The sequence below is a fragment of the Monodon monoceros genome, unplaced genomic scaffold (assembly GCF_005190385.1).
Source record: "Monodon monoceros isolate NGI ecotype Baffin Bay Population unplaced genomic scaffold, NGI_Narwhal_1 Super_Scaffold_18, whole genome shotgun sequence".
Classification (NCBI taxonomy): domain Eukaryota; kingdom Metazoa; phylum Chordata; class Mammalia; order Artiodactyla; family Monodontidae; genus Monodon; species Monodon monoceros.
The window spans coordinates 51,868,919-51,885,875 of record NW_021703774.1 but is presented as its reverse complement, the minus strand read 5'-3'; the positions used below and the strand labels follow the sequence as shown (position 1 = coordinate 51,885,875).

Here is a 16,957-nt window from a genome sequence, read left to right as displayed (position 1 = left end):
CTCCCCATCCAAAGAGCAGGTTGTTAAACATTTTCCTGCGTACCACTGAGATCCAAACATAAATGAGTGTCGACAGATCACAACTTTGTGATGATACCTCATAATTGCTGGCACTATTCAGAGTTGTAAAAACCTCTGCCAGGTATTTGAGAGTTGTGCAGATAGTTTAATATTAAATCAAAGCTCTTCTCATCCAGAGATTACATCCAGAGAGACACAGGCCAATGCTGCTTGGATGCACACAAATAATCTCAGTAGATGTGGTGTTCCATAAACCTAGACCATATCAGAATAATCTGCAAGGATTCCAGAATACTGTGGTCTCAAAGTTGTAGAGTGCTGAGTGTCCAATATTATACTGTATATGCATTTATGTATGTCATAATTTCATTAACAACATATTCCTTATTGTCTATATTTCCTTGAGAGTTCTTATAATCTGCATAATCCTCAAGATGATTCCACATTCCTTCTGGTAAACTGAGGAAAGCAGCTTTGTCTGGTAACCAAGTTACTGTCATCAGTAAGTCATGGGTTTCGTTATTCAGGAAATTTTAACTTCACCTCTGTTTATGTTTTTTTGGTTTCAGTGATGGTGTCCATTTGGGCCCTTGACTTCCCAGGTGGCTGAGAGGTCTCACTGGCTTGGCCACCAGCTCCATCTTCAGGAGCTTTCTGTTTGTTTTTTTTTTAATTTTTACTCTTTTTTTCAGAGGGGAAGTGCCCTCTCATCATCCTCTCTGCATTTTTTTTTTTTGCGGTACGCGGGCCTCTCACTGCTGTGGCCTCTCCTGTTGTGGAGCACAGGCTCCGGACGCGCAGGCTCAGTCAGCGGCCATGGCTCACGGGCCTAACCGCTCCACGGCATGTGGGATCTTCCCGGACCGGGGCACGAACCCGCGTCCCCTGCATCGGCAGGCAGACTCTCAACCACTGCGCCACCAGGGAAGCCCTGCGTATTTTCTTGACTGGCTTTAGAAGTTCTCTCGCTTTCTGAAGATTGCTGTCCGTGTTCTGGAACACACATTTCATCCTTTTTATTTTAACTACACTAATGTATGAAGATTTTCACTTGCTTTCATACATGATTATCTTTCCGTAAAGAGGAGCCCACGAGAGCATAGCACCTGCTCACTTTCCTGGAATTTAGACTTCAGAACCTGCTTTAGCACTACTTATCAACAATTTGCCACCTCCTCCTTCTTCTACCACCCATGATCCCCCAAGTTAATATTTATTTCAGGATCCTGCATATACAGCATGCATGCAGGAGTTCATTCATTCACTCAGTAAATATTTACAGGGGACACACCATACACCAAGCATTGTGTGAGGTTACCTTTATGCTCTAGTAAAGGTAGACTGAAAATAAGCACTTTTCAGAGAATTAAAATATGGTGATGTATGTGAGGATAGCACAAAATGGGGCTGGCAGGTAGGCACAAGTGGGGGTCAGGATCCTGGCTAGAGGGGAGCAGCAGCTTGGCAGGGTCAGGAGATTAGCTACAAAATGAGAGTTTGAGAAAATGCATTTCTCATTGTCAGAGAAGGAAGAAGCAAATATGGAAAGGGCACAGCTAGAATGAAATGGACCATGCGGTATTGGGTTAGAATTGAAGGTACTGGTGTGAACTTATGGCTATATGTAAAATAAGTGTAAAGTGAGTGTGTTTATGTATATATGTGTGTGCATATATGCATGTACACATACATACAGGTATATGTTTGCATAGGTATATATATGTATGTATTCACGTGCATAATTTTCTAGTTCTGTTCACTGAAATGGACTAGGAAAAGCAATTCCTCAGAAGTAGTAAAAGCACATCTAGAGTCCAGATCTTGGTTTCTAAACACCACTCTCTTCTTGAAGAAATGGTGGATTCTAGGGCTGGGGAAAAGTGTAAGATGAACCTGGAATATCTTGCTGTGTTAGAGAGAAAAACATGCTCAAAGAATGATGAGGGCATGGCAAGGATGCAGAAACTAGCCTCAGAAGCCCAGGGGCCAAATCTAGAACAAGTTAAACATCAAAATGACAATGAGAGTTATGGATTATGACCTACTGAATGAAACAGTTAACTCATGAGTCTGCATTGATATACACAAATGAATTAATAAATAAAAGGAGAGAAGAGAAAGCTGTTCCTTATAGTAGAAAGTCAATAATAATAAATGTAGAAGTAATAAATGTAGAAGGCATGATGGTATTAGATAATCACCGCTGGCAACCATCGGAGGAATAATTAATTTAAATAAGAAACATCAGTGAATGCTAAAACTAGTGGGGTGAGAAGTGAGATTTTACAATGTCTCAACTTATTTCCTCACATGTGAAAGCTAAGAAGTACAATAACTTTAAACTTGGAAGGCACCGTCTTTTTTTTTTTTTTTTGCGGTACGAGGGCCTCCCACTGCCGTGGCCTCCTCCCGTTGCGGAGCACAGGCTCCGGACGCCGCGCAGGCTCAGCGGCCATGGCTCACGGGCCCAGCCGCTCCGCGGCATGTGGGATCTTCCCGGACCGGGGCACGAACCCGCGTTCACCTGCATCGGCAGGCGGACTCTCAACCGCTGCGCCACCAGGGAAGCCCCTGTTTTCCTACTTTTAATAGTGGAAGTGAGGCTGAGAAAGGTGACTAAGCCAAAGTCACACGCTAGGATTAATAGAGCAAGGCCATGGACCAAGACCTTATAACTTCAATTTCAGTGGATTGTTATGCTACCAAGAGAGATCTTGGAATACATTCCATCTGGAGGGATTTATGGTTGAGCCCAGCATACGTCCAGATGGAGATGCCAGGCCATAATACAGATATTCACCACCAGAGGGTGCTCTTACCCAAGAGAAAATTGGCAGTTCTTCCCACAGTTTAAGAACTTTTGCTAATGTGTTTCTTTTCTGAGGTTCTTTCTTTAGAAACTGCAGTGTGAAGAACCTGAAGGCAGTAGCCCAAGAACTGCAGACTGTAGAGCAGTGACCTGTAGCCTTCCACACCTTGTGTCAGAGAGATGAGATTGGTAGGGAGATGCTTAATTCTCTCTGAAAGAAATCCAGATTATGCCTGTGTGGACGGGAGGAGCAAGACAGTTCAGAAATAAAGCTGTTACGGTGATTGAAGATGGAAGGAGTGCTTCCTGCCATGCTAATGCAGGATTTATTTCCACGAACTCTAGGGTTCTTTCCAGGGATGATTCTTAGTTGATTTGTAGGTCCTCACTGTAAGTACTTTCAAAGGATCATGTTTAAGAATTTTGATTTCGCCTCACTAGGACAACTTCTTTGCAAAGTTATGCAGGCAGTAGTCTTAGCCTTCCCTTTCTCTTCTGTGAACAGCTTCCTTCATGATCACGCTCCTTCTCTCTCACTCCTTTCCTGTCTTCCCGTACTTCTTTCCTGGCTTCCCTCGCTCATCAAAGTTACTCCCGTAAAGAACAGGAACTCATTCACCTTAAGGTTAAGGTAGCTGATAGTGACTTAAAATGCTGCCTTCGTGGGAGATCATGTACTGTAACAGAAAGTAAGGTCTTAAATCAAGGAAGTGAAGTTTTAAAGATATGGAGCAAGTGGGGAAAATTTTGTTTTGTTTTGTCTTTTTTGTACAGAGAGGTGGGCTATCGGTGGGCAGTAGTTTCCCCCGGAGTTTTAAAAAGTCATTTTTTTTTCGTGAGCAGTCTTGTATTTGGCCTTTACCTTATAGTTATCTCTGGGAGTCTCCTAGTTGTGTCATTTGTTGTCTATTCAGGAGGAAAGTAAAAACTGTGTGATAATCTGGCCTGGATAATTTGAAAACATATTCTTTCCTCTCTATTTTGGCCCACCCCGCCACCCTTTACAATAGCTATCCTCTCTCAACCCCGGGGAGGGTATCAGGAGTAATCCAAGGCCTGAATAATTGAGATGATCCTCTTTGCCTCCACTTGCTTCTACTAGGCATGGCCTCGGGGCTTGGGTGAAACAAAAGTGGACTCCATACAGTCAAAGCTCACTTTCTTGATGCCCTGTTAAGACTCAGTCTGGGTGGGCAGGTGCAGGTGGGGAACACCAGATTCATTACATGTGTCCTGTTCAATGGTTCTCTCAAAATTCTTCTAGCTTTACCCTTGAGGGGAATTTGGCCTAAAATAAAGACATTAAAGTTCATACCTGCAGGAGAAAAAGACATGGCTGTCCATAAGAACCTAGAGGCCTATGACAATCTCCCAAGTGGACAATAGGTCTTATTCCTGTTTGGTAAGTGTTGAAAGACATAGTTTAGCCTGTTTTCTTCGCTGGGTCCTTCTGCCTTTTTCTTGTAACAGCTGTTTTCCTTTTGAGCTTGGGGACATAGTGTCAATGTCCTGGAATGAGCCACTTACCCAATCTGTGGGTTTTGGGCAAGTTCTGGATTATGATTTTATTCTGATGATTTGAGTTGGGAGTAGGGTAGTGCACATATTGGAGAGACTTGACCAGATTCCATCTTTTGCAGTTAGTCCTATCCTGTAACTTTCCAATAGTGGTTTCAATGGCAAAACCCAAGGAAGAGGTGATGTATGGGGCCACTAAGCTGGGCACACCTACCAGGTAGCTTTATCTATAGCTTATCATTCCACCTTTGTAGTTTCATCTCTTTAATCCTCTAAAGTTTCTCAGTCTTCAGGAATCATCTCTTAAAATGCAGCAATTCCAGGGAAAACTCGTAGCTTAGTCCTTAGTAAGGTATTGTCTTACTTCTTAACTAGTAGTTTAGCAGGGTATTAGAGTCACGCAAGGTTTTCCCTTAGAGGATCTTCAGATATTGCTCACTTTACTGAGGCTAGACAGAGAGAAGAGGATCAGCTAAGGTTACATATCTTGAAACAAGCAGAACAAGGGCTACAATTCATTTTTTTCAATTTCTAGAGTGGTACCTTTGTCCCCTCTCTTGTTCTGTGAATGAGACTATGCTGGGGGTGAAGATGAGAGGGAGAAAGGGATGCCAAGAGAGAGGAAATGAGCACTTGTGAAAGAGGTGGTTAGTTACCCAACACTCATGCAAAAAATATGTTTTGGACACTACCATTCTAGGCATTGAAGTAGGTATTGCAGACTGTAAAGACAAATAAGACATAACCATTCTTCTCTTGAGCTAGGCAAACAAATCGACAATTATAACGAGTGTGATGATAGAAATGAGAGGCATGGGTGGGCTTTGGAAGGACGGTCTATTGTCAAGATTCTTTTGGTTGCAAGTGACAGAAAACTTAGCTGAAAACAACTTGGATAAAAGAGAGAATTTACTGATTAACATAATTAGGATGTTCAGGAGGTATTTCAAACACAGCTATATTCAGTGTCTCAAAAACTATATTAGGACAATTGTCTCTTAGCTTTTCTTTTTTGTGTGTGTTGACATCATTCTCAGGCAAATTCTCTGCAAATAGTGCCAAGGATGGGTTAGGCAGCTGTGGTCTTGCTTATCTGCTTAACAACCCTAATGGAAAGAGGGTGTTTTTCTGTCAAACTGATCTCCTTGAGCTGACTTGGATCACATGCCTATTCTGAAGCAACCAGGGAAAATGGAATACTCTTATTGGCCAGGTCTGGGTCAAATGCTTATTCTGGAGCTGAAGAAATGGGATTAGCCCCAATCAGACAACATGGATTGATTGCAGAGGTGATTTCTTGTGGACATGTAAAAGCAACACAGATTCTAACACCAGCTGCAGAAGAGGTGGAGAGGAGGAATAGAAGGTTATCCTGTTTCAAAACCCAACTGGGTGTACTACTATACAATTCTGACACTAACCACTTGGGGTTAGACTCAGACTCTACAAATTAAAGGGTCAGTCCTCTACAAGACTGCCTTTACTTCACATGCAAGCTGCATTTGGAGGGGTCCCAGGTCACCTGCTCTTCTGAGTGCCTGACTGTAAATTCAAGGGTCTCCATAATCTCCTCAGGTGTGAAAATTTGCTAGAACAACTCACAGAACTCATGAAAGTACTATAATTATTATAGTTTTATTATAAAGAATACACATAGGATAGGTTCCGGTAGGGAGTACAGAGCTTCTACACCCTGTCCTGGTGGAGTCAGAGTATATCACCCTCTCAGCCCATTAGTGTGTTCACCAACCAGGGAGCTCCACGAGCTTGATATCCAGAGTTGTTATTGGGGTTTCATTACATAGGCACGATTAATCAAGTCATTGGCCACATGACTGAACTCAATCTCCAGTCCTACTTCACTCCCTGAAGGTCTGGGGACTGAAAGTCACAACCTTCTTCTGGTGACCTGCCTCCATCCCGGAGCTATCTGGGGACCCACCAAGAGTCACACATTAGCATAACAAAGACACTTCTGTCACTCAGGAAATTCCAAGAGTTTTTGACGCTCTATGCCAGAGAACGGAGATCAAATTCTTCACCTACAGAGGTGAAGAAAGGCTTCCAAGGGCGGTGATATTTGAGTTGAATCTTTACATTGGCAAAGAACACATCTGCGTGAAATCACCAAGGAGTAAAAAAGAAGTGTAGTTTTAAGGGACTATATACAATGAGTGAGGCAAGAGAGGGCTACAAAGATGGATGGTGTCCATGTTTGGCAGTGTTTGTAGGTCTGCTTCTACCGTGTGCAAACTGTGGAGAACCACAGAAGGATTTGGATTTTAGTAGTATGTCTGTAGCATAGATATGGAGGGTGGAGGGAAGGTGAGCAAGGTGGAATGAGGTGAGTACAATAAATCAGGCAAGAATTTCAGTTCCCAGAGATACCTGCTTCACTGTTCTGCCAAGGACAGACCCTTGGCTTCTGTATTAGTGTCTTAGGTTTGCCATAAAAAGCTGCCGCACACTGTGTGGCTTAATACAACAGAAATTTATTCTCTCACAGTTTGGAGATCAAAATTCCAAAATCAAGGTGTCGGAAAGGTTCTGTCTCAGGGAGAGTCTGTTCCATGCCTTTCTCTTAGCTTCTGGAGGCTGCCAGTAATTCTTGGCATTCCTTGGCTTGCAGATGCCTCACTCTAATCTCTGTTTTGGTCATCACATGTTGTTCTTCTGTGTCTCTGTGTCCAAATTTCCTCTTCTTATAAGGACACCAGCCATTAGATTAGGGCCCGTTCTAATTCAGTAAGACCTCATCTTTTCTTGATTACATCTGAAGAGAACTTATTTCCAAATAAGGTCACATTCACAGGTACCAGGAGTTTGGACATCAACATATCTTTTTGCGGGGCACAATTCAACCCATAACAGGCACCAAGCCTTCCTGGGCACAGAAAGGGAAGTGATGGATCATCTGTGTAGCCTCATAGTGTCATAGCTGTCTCCTCAGCCTCATTCACACAGAGCCCATAAGCTCTGACAATGCTTTGGGTAGAGTATCTTTTTCTTTATTGGCTGAGCTGAGCCAAGATGGATGGATAGTGTTGCCTTTGCTACTATCCTGGAGGAGAAGACTCTGTTCCTACCTTCTCCCAACTATGTTCTAAATTGGAAGAGGGAGAGGCTTTTAGTGTACTCCTCCCCTGCACCAACATTTAATTCTCATAGCACTCCTATTTCTTTGGAGAAAATGAATAATAGATGATTCTAAGCTCAGTGACTGCTCTTCTCTCACTAGAAGAGGGATGGTGATGTGAAATCAACACAGGATGACTTGTCTCTTTCCCTTACCCTCTCTCACCCACTTAACCAATACACTTAACCAATGTGTCTTAACCAATACATTAAATGGAACACCTCAATTTGGTATCTTCTTTGCTGTATTTAAAGATGTAACCCCTCAAAAATCAAAATACTTTACTGATCATATCTCATTCATCCTAAACATGCAGCTGTGTGTTGGGAGTTTTAAGATTGGTTGTTCAATATTGGTTGAACCAGGTCCTTCCAGCGTATAAGCTACATCCTGGGAATCACTAGATACCTTCATGGAGTCAATCTGTTAAATGGTACTCCATTGCTTCAAAGAGACCAGGGGTTCCACAGGGAGAAACTAAGCTTTTGAGATCATGGACGTTGCGATGTCCCAATTTCCTGTCTCTCTGGAGCCAATGCTCTAGGATCAGACATGGCTGGCATCTCTGTACTCTGTCGTTTAAAGATTTCATGCATTTTTTTTCTCCTGTTGGATATGGGTTACTGTGAATTAAGGCAAAGAAGTTAAAATTTTAAATTCATTTTTAGAGCTGGGAGATATGAGTTCTATGTAGATGAAGTGAGTTTCCCAGACTAACTTCATAGAGTGGCTAACTCATCCTGGTTTGCCCTGGATTCTCCTGGTTATAAAAGCCAAAGTCCTAAACTAAACTTAAACCCTTTCAGTCATCCTACCCCTTAAACAAGACCACAAATTCCTCAACGACAGCGAGTGGTTTACCTGTCTTAGATATCCACCATCTTTCCCCTTCTTTTCCCTCCTCACAATATCCAGCATAAACTTTAGCACGTATCTGCAGTCCAAAGAACGTCACCTAAGATGCCAGAGCTACAAGAAGATCACCCAGTTTCCAGTATTTGACTTTATTCCATTAATGTCCTGAATAGTGAAGGGGCTGAGAGGGCCAGGAGAGGAAAAGTAATGAAGATGGAGGATGCAAACTCAGAATGCTATTTATGGTCTAGGAAGAATCTTTGGTTGAGTTACTGGCTTTTCTCCAAGGGTCAAACAGCTCCAAATTTCCAGAGGAAGCCCCTGGAAAGAAACTTTTCTAGGAGAAATCATTATGTGAGTTTCCTCAATGAGATCAAAGCAAGTGTCCATCCGGTGATGTCCTGTTCCATCTCCTTTCACCCTTGGAGGTCATCCCTATGATGAAATTTATGGACTGTGATCAACCAAATACTTGTCACAATTTCATAGCTAAAGTACATTCACATGCTTGTTGTTATAGTAACCATCAATAATATTAATAAAACCGTGTCTGGTTGAACCAGATGAATGGGACATGTAAACACAGACAAGAATAGCCTTATCAGATGTCAACACAGAACAACATAAGCATAACAGTCTGCATGCTGCTAATCATCTTCTATCCCACCCCAGCAGCTACATCTGTCTTGCTTGTGCTTGAAACACCCGTTGACTTCTGTGTAGGGGCTATATATAAATGGATACACAGCAGAAAGGAGTCTTCCTTGACTTCTAAAATAAGACAAAGAGAAATAGTTTACTCTGAGTTTAGTATTCCATGAAACTAGGGGTTCCCTGTATGATATTTGTACATTGTTCACCAATTATAGTCATCATAAAACACATTGTCTACAAAGCTTGTTCTTATTTTTTTTAAGTATCATTATAACTTTATTTTAATTAATTTGTTTATTTTTGGCTGTGTTGGGTCTTCATGGCTGCGCTTGGGCTTTCTCTAGCTGCGGCAAGCGGGGCCACCCTTTGTTGTGGTGCACAGGCTTCTCATTGCGGTGGTGTCTCTTCTTGCGGATCACCAGCTCTAGGTGCGTGGGCTTCAGTTGTTGTGGTGTGTGGGCTTAGTTCCTCCGTGGCACATGGGATCTTCCCAGACCAGGGATCGAACCTGTGTCCCCTGCATTGACAGGCAGATTCTTTTTTTTTTTTAATTTAATTTAATTTTTCTTTTTTATACAGCAGGTGCTTATTAGTCATCAATTTTATACACATCAGTGTATACATGTCAATCCCAATCACCCATTTCATCACACACCCACACCCACCCCCCCGCGGCATTCCCCCCTTGGTGTCCATACGTTTGTTCTCTGCATCTGACTCTCAACTTCTGCCCTGCATACCGGTTCACCTGTACCATTTTTCTAGGTTGCACATATATGCCTTAATATAGGATATTTGTTTTTCTCTTTCTGACTTACTTCACTCTGTATGACAGTCTCTAGATCCATACACATCTCAACAAATGACCCAACTTTGTTCCTTTTTATGGCTGAGTAATATTCCATTGTATATATGTACCACATCTTCTTTATCCATTCATCTGTCGATGGGCATTTAGGTTGCTTCCATGACCTGGCTATTGTAAATAGTGCTGCAATGAACATTGGGGTGCATGTGTCTTTTTGAATAATGGTTTTCTCTGGGTATATGCCCAGAAGTGGGATTGCTGGGTCATATGGTAATTCTGTTTTTAGATCTTTAAGGAACCTCCATACTGTTCTCCATAGTGGCTGTATCAATTTACATTCCCACCAACAGTGCGAGAGGGTTCCCTTTTCTCCACACCCTCTCCAGCATTTGTTGTTTGTAGATTTTCTGATGATGCCCATTCTAACTGGTGTGAGGTGATACCTCATTGTAGTTTTGATTTGCATTTCTATAATAATTAGTGAGTTGAGCAGCTTTTCATGTGCTTCTTGGCCATCTGTATGTCTTCTTTGGAGAAATGTCTATTTAGGTCTTCTGCCCATTTTTGGATTGGGTCGTTTGTTTTTTTAATATTGAGCTGCATGAGCTGTTTATATATTTTGGAGATTAATCCTTTGTCCGTTGATTCATTTGCAAATATTTTCTCCCATTCTGAGGGTTGTCATTTCGTCTTTTTTTATGGTTTCCTTTGCTGTGCAAAAGCTTTGAAGTTTCATTAGGTCCCATTTGTTTATTTTTGGTTTTATTTCCATTACTCTAGGAGGTGGATCAAAAAATATCTTGCTGTGATTTATGTCAAAGAGTGTTCTTCCTATGTTTTCCTCTAGGAGCTTTATAGTGTCCGGTCTTACATTTAGGTCTCGAAACCATTTTGAGTTTATTCTTGTGTATGGGGTTAGGGAGTGTTCTAATTTCATTCTTTTACATGTAGCTGTCCAGTTTTACCAGCATCACTTATTGAAGAGACTGTCTTTTCTCCATTGTATATCCTTGCCTCCTTTGTCATAGATTAGTTGACCATAGGTTCATGGGTTTACCTCTGGGCTTTCTATCTTGTTCCATTGATCTATGTTGCTGTTTTTGTGCCAGTACCATAATGTCTTGATTACTGTAGCTTTGTAGTATAGTCTGAAGTCAGGGAGCCTGATTCCTCCCACTCCATTATTTTCCCTTAAGACTGCTTTGGCTATTCGGGGTCTTTTGTGTCTCCACACAAATTTTAAGATTTTTTGTTCTAGTTCTGTAAAAAATGCCAACGGTAATTTGATGGGGGTTGCAATGAATCTTTAGAATGCTTTGGGTAGTATAGTCATTTTCACAATATTGATTCTTCCAATCCAAGAACATGGTATATCTCTCCATCTGTTGGTATCATCTTTAATTTCTTTCATCAGTGTCTTATAGTTTTCTGCATACAGGTCTTTTGTCTCTCTAGGTCTTGGAGGAAATGCTTTCAGTTTTTCACCCTTGAGAATGATGTTTGTTGTGGGTTTGTCATATATGGCCTATATTATGTTGAGGTAGGTTCCTTCTATGCCCTCTTTCTGGAGAGTTTTTATCATTAATGGGTGTTGGATTTTGTCAAAACCATTTTCTGCATCTATCGAGATGATAATATGGTTTTTCTTCAATTTGTTAATATGGTGTATCACATTGATTGATTTGCGTATATTGAAGAACCCTTGCATCCCTGGGATAAATCCCACTTGATCATGGTGTATGATCCTATTAATGTGTTGTTGGATTCTGTTTGCTAGTATTTTGTTGAGGATTTTTGCATCTATATTCATCAGCAATATTGGTCTATAATTTTCTTTTCTTGTAGAATCTTTGTCTGGTTTTGGTATCAGGGTGATGGTGGCCTCATAGAATGAGTTTGGGAGTGTTCCTTACTCTGCAATTTTTTGGAAGACTTTGAGAAGGATAGGTGTTAGATCGTCTCTAAATGTTTGATAGAATTCACCTGTGAAGCCATCTGGTCCTGGGCTTTTGTTTGTTGGAAGATTTTTAATCACAGTTTCAATTTCATTACTTGTGATTCATCTGTTCATATTTTCTGTTTCTTCCTGGTTCAGTCTTGGAAAGTTATACCTCTCTAAGAATTTGTCCATTTCTTCCAGGTTGTCCATTTTATTGGCATAGAATTGCTTGTAGTAGTCTCTTAGGATGCTTTGTATTTCTTCGGTGTCTGTTGTAACTTCTCCTTTTTCATTTCTAATTTTATGGATTTGAGTCCTCTCCCTCTTTTCCTTGATGAGTCTGGCTAATGGTTTATCAATTTTGTTTACCTTCTCAAAGAACCAGCTGTTAGTTTTATTGATCTTTGCTATCGTTGCCTTCATTTCTTTTTCATTTATTTCTGATCTGATCTTTATGGTTTCTTTCCTTCTGCTAACTTTGAGGTTTTTTGTTTCTTCTTTCTCTAATTGCTTTAGGTGTAAGGTTAGGTTGTTTATTTGAGATGTTTCTTGTTTCTTGAGGTAGGCTTGTATAGCTATAAAATTCCGTCTTAGAACTGCTTTTGCTGCATCTCATAGGTTTTGCATCGTCATGTTTTCATTGTCATTTGTCTCTAGGTATTTTGTGATTTCCTCTTTGATTTCTTCAGCGATCTCTTGGTTATTTAGTAACGTATTGTTTAACCTCCGTGTGTTTGTGCTTTTTACGTTTTTTCCCCTGTAATTCATTTCTAATCCCATAGTGTTGTGGTCAGAAAAGATGCTTGATATGATTTCAATTTTCTTAAATTTACTGAGCCTTGATTTGTGACCCAAGATGTGGTCTCTCCTGGAGAATGTTCCATGTGCACTTGAGAAGAAAGTGTAATCTGCTGTTTTTGGATGGAATGTCCTATAAATATCAATTAAATCTACCTGGTCTATTGTGTCATTTAAAGCTTCTGTTTCCTTATTTATTTTCATTTTGGCTGATCTGTCCATTGGTGTAAGTGAGGTGTTAAAGTCCCCCACAATTATTGTGTTACTGTCGATTTCCTCTTTTATAGCTGTTAGCAGTTGCCTTATGTATTGAGGTGCTCGTATGTTGGGTGCACATATATATATATATATATATATATATATATATATATAATTGTTACATCTTCTTCTTGAATTGATCCCTTGATCATTATGTAGTGTCCTTGTCTCTTGTAACATTCTTTATTTTAAAGTCTTTTTTTTCTGATATGAGTATTGCTACTGTAGCTTTCTTTTGATTTCCATTTGCATGGAATATCCTTTTCCATCCCCTCACTTTCAGTCTGTATGTGTCCCTAGGTCTGAAGTGGGTCTCTTGTACACAGCATTTATATGGGTCCTGTTTTTGTATCCATTCAGCAGGCCTGTGTCTTTTGGTTGGAGCATTTAAAACATTCATGTTTAAGGTAATTATTGATATGTATGTTCCTATGACCATTTTCTTAATTGTTTGGGGTTTGTTTTGGTAGGTCCTTTTCTTCTCTTGTGTTTCCCACTTAGAGAAGTTCCTTTAGCATGTGTTGTAGAGCTGGTTTGGTGGTGCTGAATTCTCTTAGCTTTTGCTTGTCTGTAAAGCTTTTGATTTCTCTATCGAATCTGAATGAGATCCTTGCAGGGTAGAGTAATCTTGGTTGTAGGTTCTTCCCTTCTTGGTTGTAGGTTCATCACTTTAAGTATATCATGCCACTCCCTTCTGGCTTGTAGAGTTTCTGCTGAGAAATCAGCTGTTAACCTTATGGGAGTTCTCTTGTATGCTATTTGTCACTTTTCCCTTGCTGCTTTCAATAATTTTTCTTTGTCATTAATTTTTTCCAATTTGATTACTATGTGTCTCGGTGTGTTTTTCCTTGGGTTCATCCTGTATGGGACTCACTGTGCTTCCTGGACTTGGGTGGCTATTTCCTTTCCCATGTTAGGGAAGTTTTCGACTATATTCTCTTCAAATATTTTCTCGGGTCCTTTCTCAGTCTCTTCTTCTGGGACCCCTATAATGTGAATGTTGTTGAGTTTAATGTTGTCCCAGAGGTCTCTTAGGCTGTCTTCATTTCTTTTCATTCTTTTTTCTTTCTTCTGTTCTGCAGCAGTGAATTCCACCATTCTCTCTTCGAGGACACTTATCAGTTCTTCTGCCTCAGTTATTCTGCTATTGATTCCTTCTAGTGTAGTTTTCATTTCAGTTATTGTATTGTTCATCTCAGTTTTTTTGTTCTTTAAATCTTCTAGGTCTTTGTTAAACATTTCTTGCATCTTCTTGATCTGTGCCTCCATTCTTTTTCTGAGGTGCTGGATCACCTTCACTATCATTATTCTGAATTCTTTTTCTGGAAGGTTGCCTATCTCCACTTCATTTAGCTGTTTTTCTGGGGTTTTATCTTGTTCCTTCATCTGGTACATAACCCTCTGCCTTTTCATCTTTTCTATCTGTCTGTGAATGTGGTTTTTGTTCCACAGGCTGCAGGATTGTAGTTCTTTCTTGTTTCTGATCGACAGGCAGATTCTTAACCACTGCGCCACCAGGGAAGTCCCGAAGCTGGTTCTTATTAAGTAGTCACTTTGCACATGGTAATTACTTAAGTAGTGGTTCATTTTAGCTGGAGGGTCAATAGACAATAGTCTGGTGACCAGTGCATTTCCTTAGATTCTTGTTTTGTAAAATGGTATAATCAAACCTTATAGGCAGTTGTGATAACCTAATGAGACAATGTAAGCTAAGCTTGTAGCACAGTGATAGCATATAAGTGCTTAGCAAATGAAATATCATGGGAGGCTAACATAGCGGTCATGGACTTTGAAGTTAGTTCAAATTCCAGCTTTTTCACTTTCCAGCTGTGCGTCTTTGCACAAGTTTTGTAAATCTCCCTCAGCCTTAGGTGAGTTTCTTCATGTACTGAATGAAGAACTTAATAGTACCCACATTATAGAGAATTAAGTGTTTCGAGAATTAAGTGATGTTATGTACCAAAGGTGTTTACTTCATTGCTTAAGGCTTGGCCAGGACACAATAAATAGTAACTGTTGCTGATATTACTAGTAATAGTGGTATTAGAACTGTGAGCTGCTCAGTGATGTGACAGAACAGGGTTGTAGCAAAGACTTGGAGAAAACAACTTTTGGTAGTGGTGGGGGGGGGTGTGTGATTGTACAGCTAATGATTGTAGCTTTTCTCTGTCCCAGTTTACCTAGCTGACAGATTGGAAGCACTACTCTTTGAACTTCTATCTCTAACCTTTAAATTTCACTTTTAAAATTCTAGGTATAAATTAGTGCTATAAATAATCAGATTATATTCTCTATTGCTTCTAGACTTAAAGCCCATTTCTGACCTATTTTTAATTTTTTTTTCTCCCACCTCTTTGTACTGTCAGTCCTCACCTTTGCTAGCTCCCTTCTTATTTTTGTAATCTATGAGACAGCATTTTGGTAATATATAGTCTTTATCAGTCGGAAAACTTTAATATCAAGGATAGGAATAAGAAGCTTGTTTCCTGGCGTCATCCAACCATGATGTTTCTGGTCTCAGAGAGATCTTTAGCCCTTAATAATCCTCTTTCCAACATAATTTTTGTGCAATCATAACAAGATACCAATTTTTAAGAGGATTTATTGGAGCAGTCATGCCATGTAGAGCACTAACATTTTAGAGATTTTCCTTCAATCAAAGAGGAGCATTTGTTTGCTAGTATGACACCTGCTTTCCTCCTTTTCTTTTTATGTCAACAAATGGATTCAATCAATTGATTGTTTTCTCAGCACTCTGCTCAACAGCTAGCTTAATGGATTAAAAAAAAAAACCCTAGCAAACAAAGTAATTCTAGTAACAGAACTTCCTGGTTGTTTTAGCATCACAGTAGGTACAGCCCTAGACTGTGTTTGAGGTAATAGGGACATGGGGCCTGTAGTTAATCTTTTATTGCCCTCAGAAGTCTTTGTTTACTTCAAGTGTTTCATCTTCCCAACTAGAGGTGGATTTCCTTTTCAAAGAAACTTTTTACTGGCTTACTTCCTTTTCTCTAAGAACTGATCTCTACTCACAGGACCGAAACCCTGTGGCTATAACTGTACCAGACAACTTTGTTGTCTCCACAGCCATAGCTATTTGTACCAATGGTAGGCACCCAAGGCAATTTGGGCCAATCAGAATCTTTCTCTTGGGAATTTGGGAATCAGATACTGGGACCTATTAGTTGGTGGTGCCAGAGCAATAGGCACAGGGCCGCAGGGCTGGGCCATTGTAATAGTTACTTATTGCTGTATAACAAATCACCCAAAAGTTAACATTTTTAAACAAGAAACATTGATTATCTAGGTGTATATCTAAGGAATGGCTTAGATATGCACCTCTACCTTATTACCTCTCACAAGGCTGCAATCCAAGTTCTATATACTTTGACTGGACAGGACTGTGGTATTATCTGAAGGGTTGGCTGAGGTAGGATCTGTTTCTCTTCTCACTCCCATGGTTTTTGGAAGGAATCAGTGCCTCATGGGCTGTTGGACAGGCAGTCTCAGTTCCTTGCCGGTTGTTGGCTACGAGCGTCCCTGAGTTCCTTGCTTTATGGGGCTCTCCACAGGGAAGCTGGCTTTGATCAGAGAACAAGAGCATGAAAGAGGGAGAGTGCACAAAACAGAAGCTACAGTCTCTTTGTAACCTAATCTTTGAAGTGGTATTTCCTAGCTTTTGCCATATTCTGTCCGTTAAAAGGACGTGACTAGGCCCGTTCCACACCAAAGGGTAGATGATTACACAAAGATGCAGTCATCAGGAAGCAGGTATTGAAGGTCATCTTAGAGGATGCCTACCACAGTCTACCCTCTGACCCCCAATGATTCTTGTCTCTCCTGCATGCAAAGTACAGTCACCCCTTCCCAGAAGTATGGCATTACGGCATCAGTTCAAAGTCTAGAACCTCATTATCTAAATCAGTTCCAGGTTTGGATGAGGCACCTTAGTTCCTTAAGTACAGCTCCTTGAGTTATGGTTCCTCTCAATCTGTAGACATGGAAGACTAAAGAGATAAATTATCTGCCCTCATTACACATAATACAGCATTATGGGACAGGCATAGATTAACCAGTCCATTCCTGTTCAAAAAGACATGGGGAAATAGAAGCCACAAAGGAGTCACAGGTTTATAGCAATTCTGAAATCTGGACAAGCAA

General features: G+C 40.5%; 1 protein-coding gene across 15 annotated transcripts in view; it reads left to right on the top strand.

The window, feature by feature from the left end:
• PAPPA2 (pappalysin 2) overlaps positions 1-16,957 on the top strand; it is a 556,585-nt gene that overhangs the window by 91,492 nt on the left and 448,136 nt on the right. Inside the window, exon 1 of one of the 15 annotated variants that reach the window (XM_029227424.1) lies at positions 187-523. The exons of the other annotated variants lie outside the window; for them this stretch is intronic. The gene's annotated coding sequence lies outside the window, so the exon portion shown is untranslated. Of the gene's footprint in view, positions 1-186; positions 524-16,957 lie in introns of those variants that run through there. 15 annotated transcript variants of the gene reach the window in all.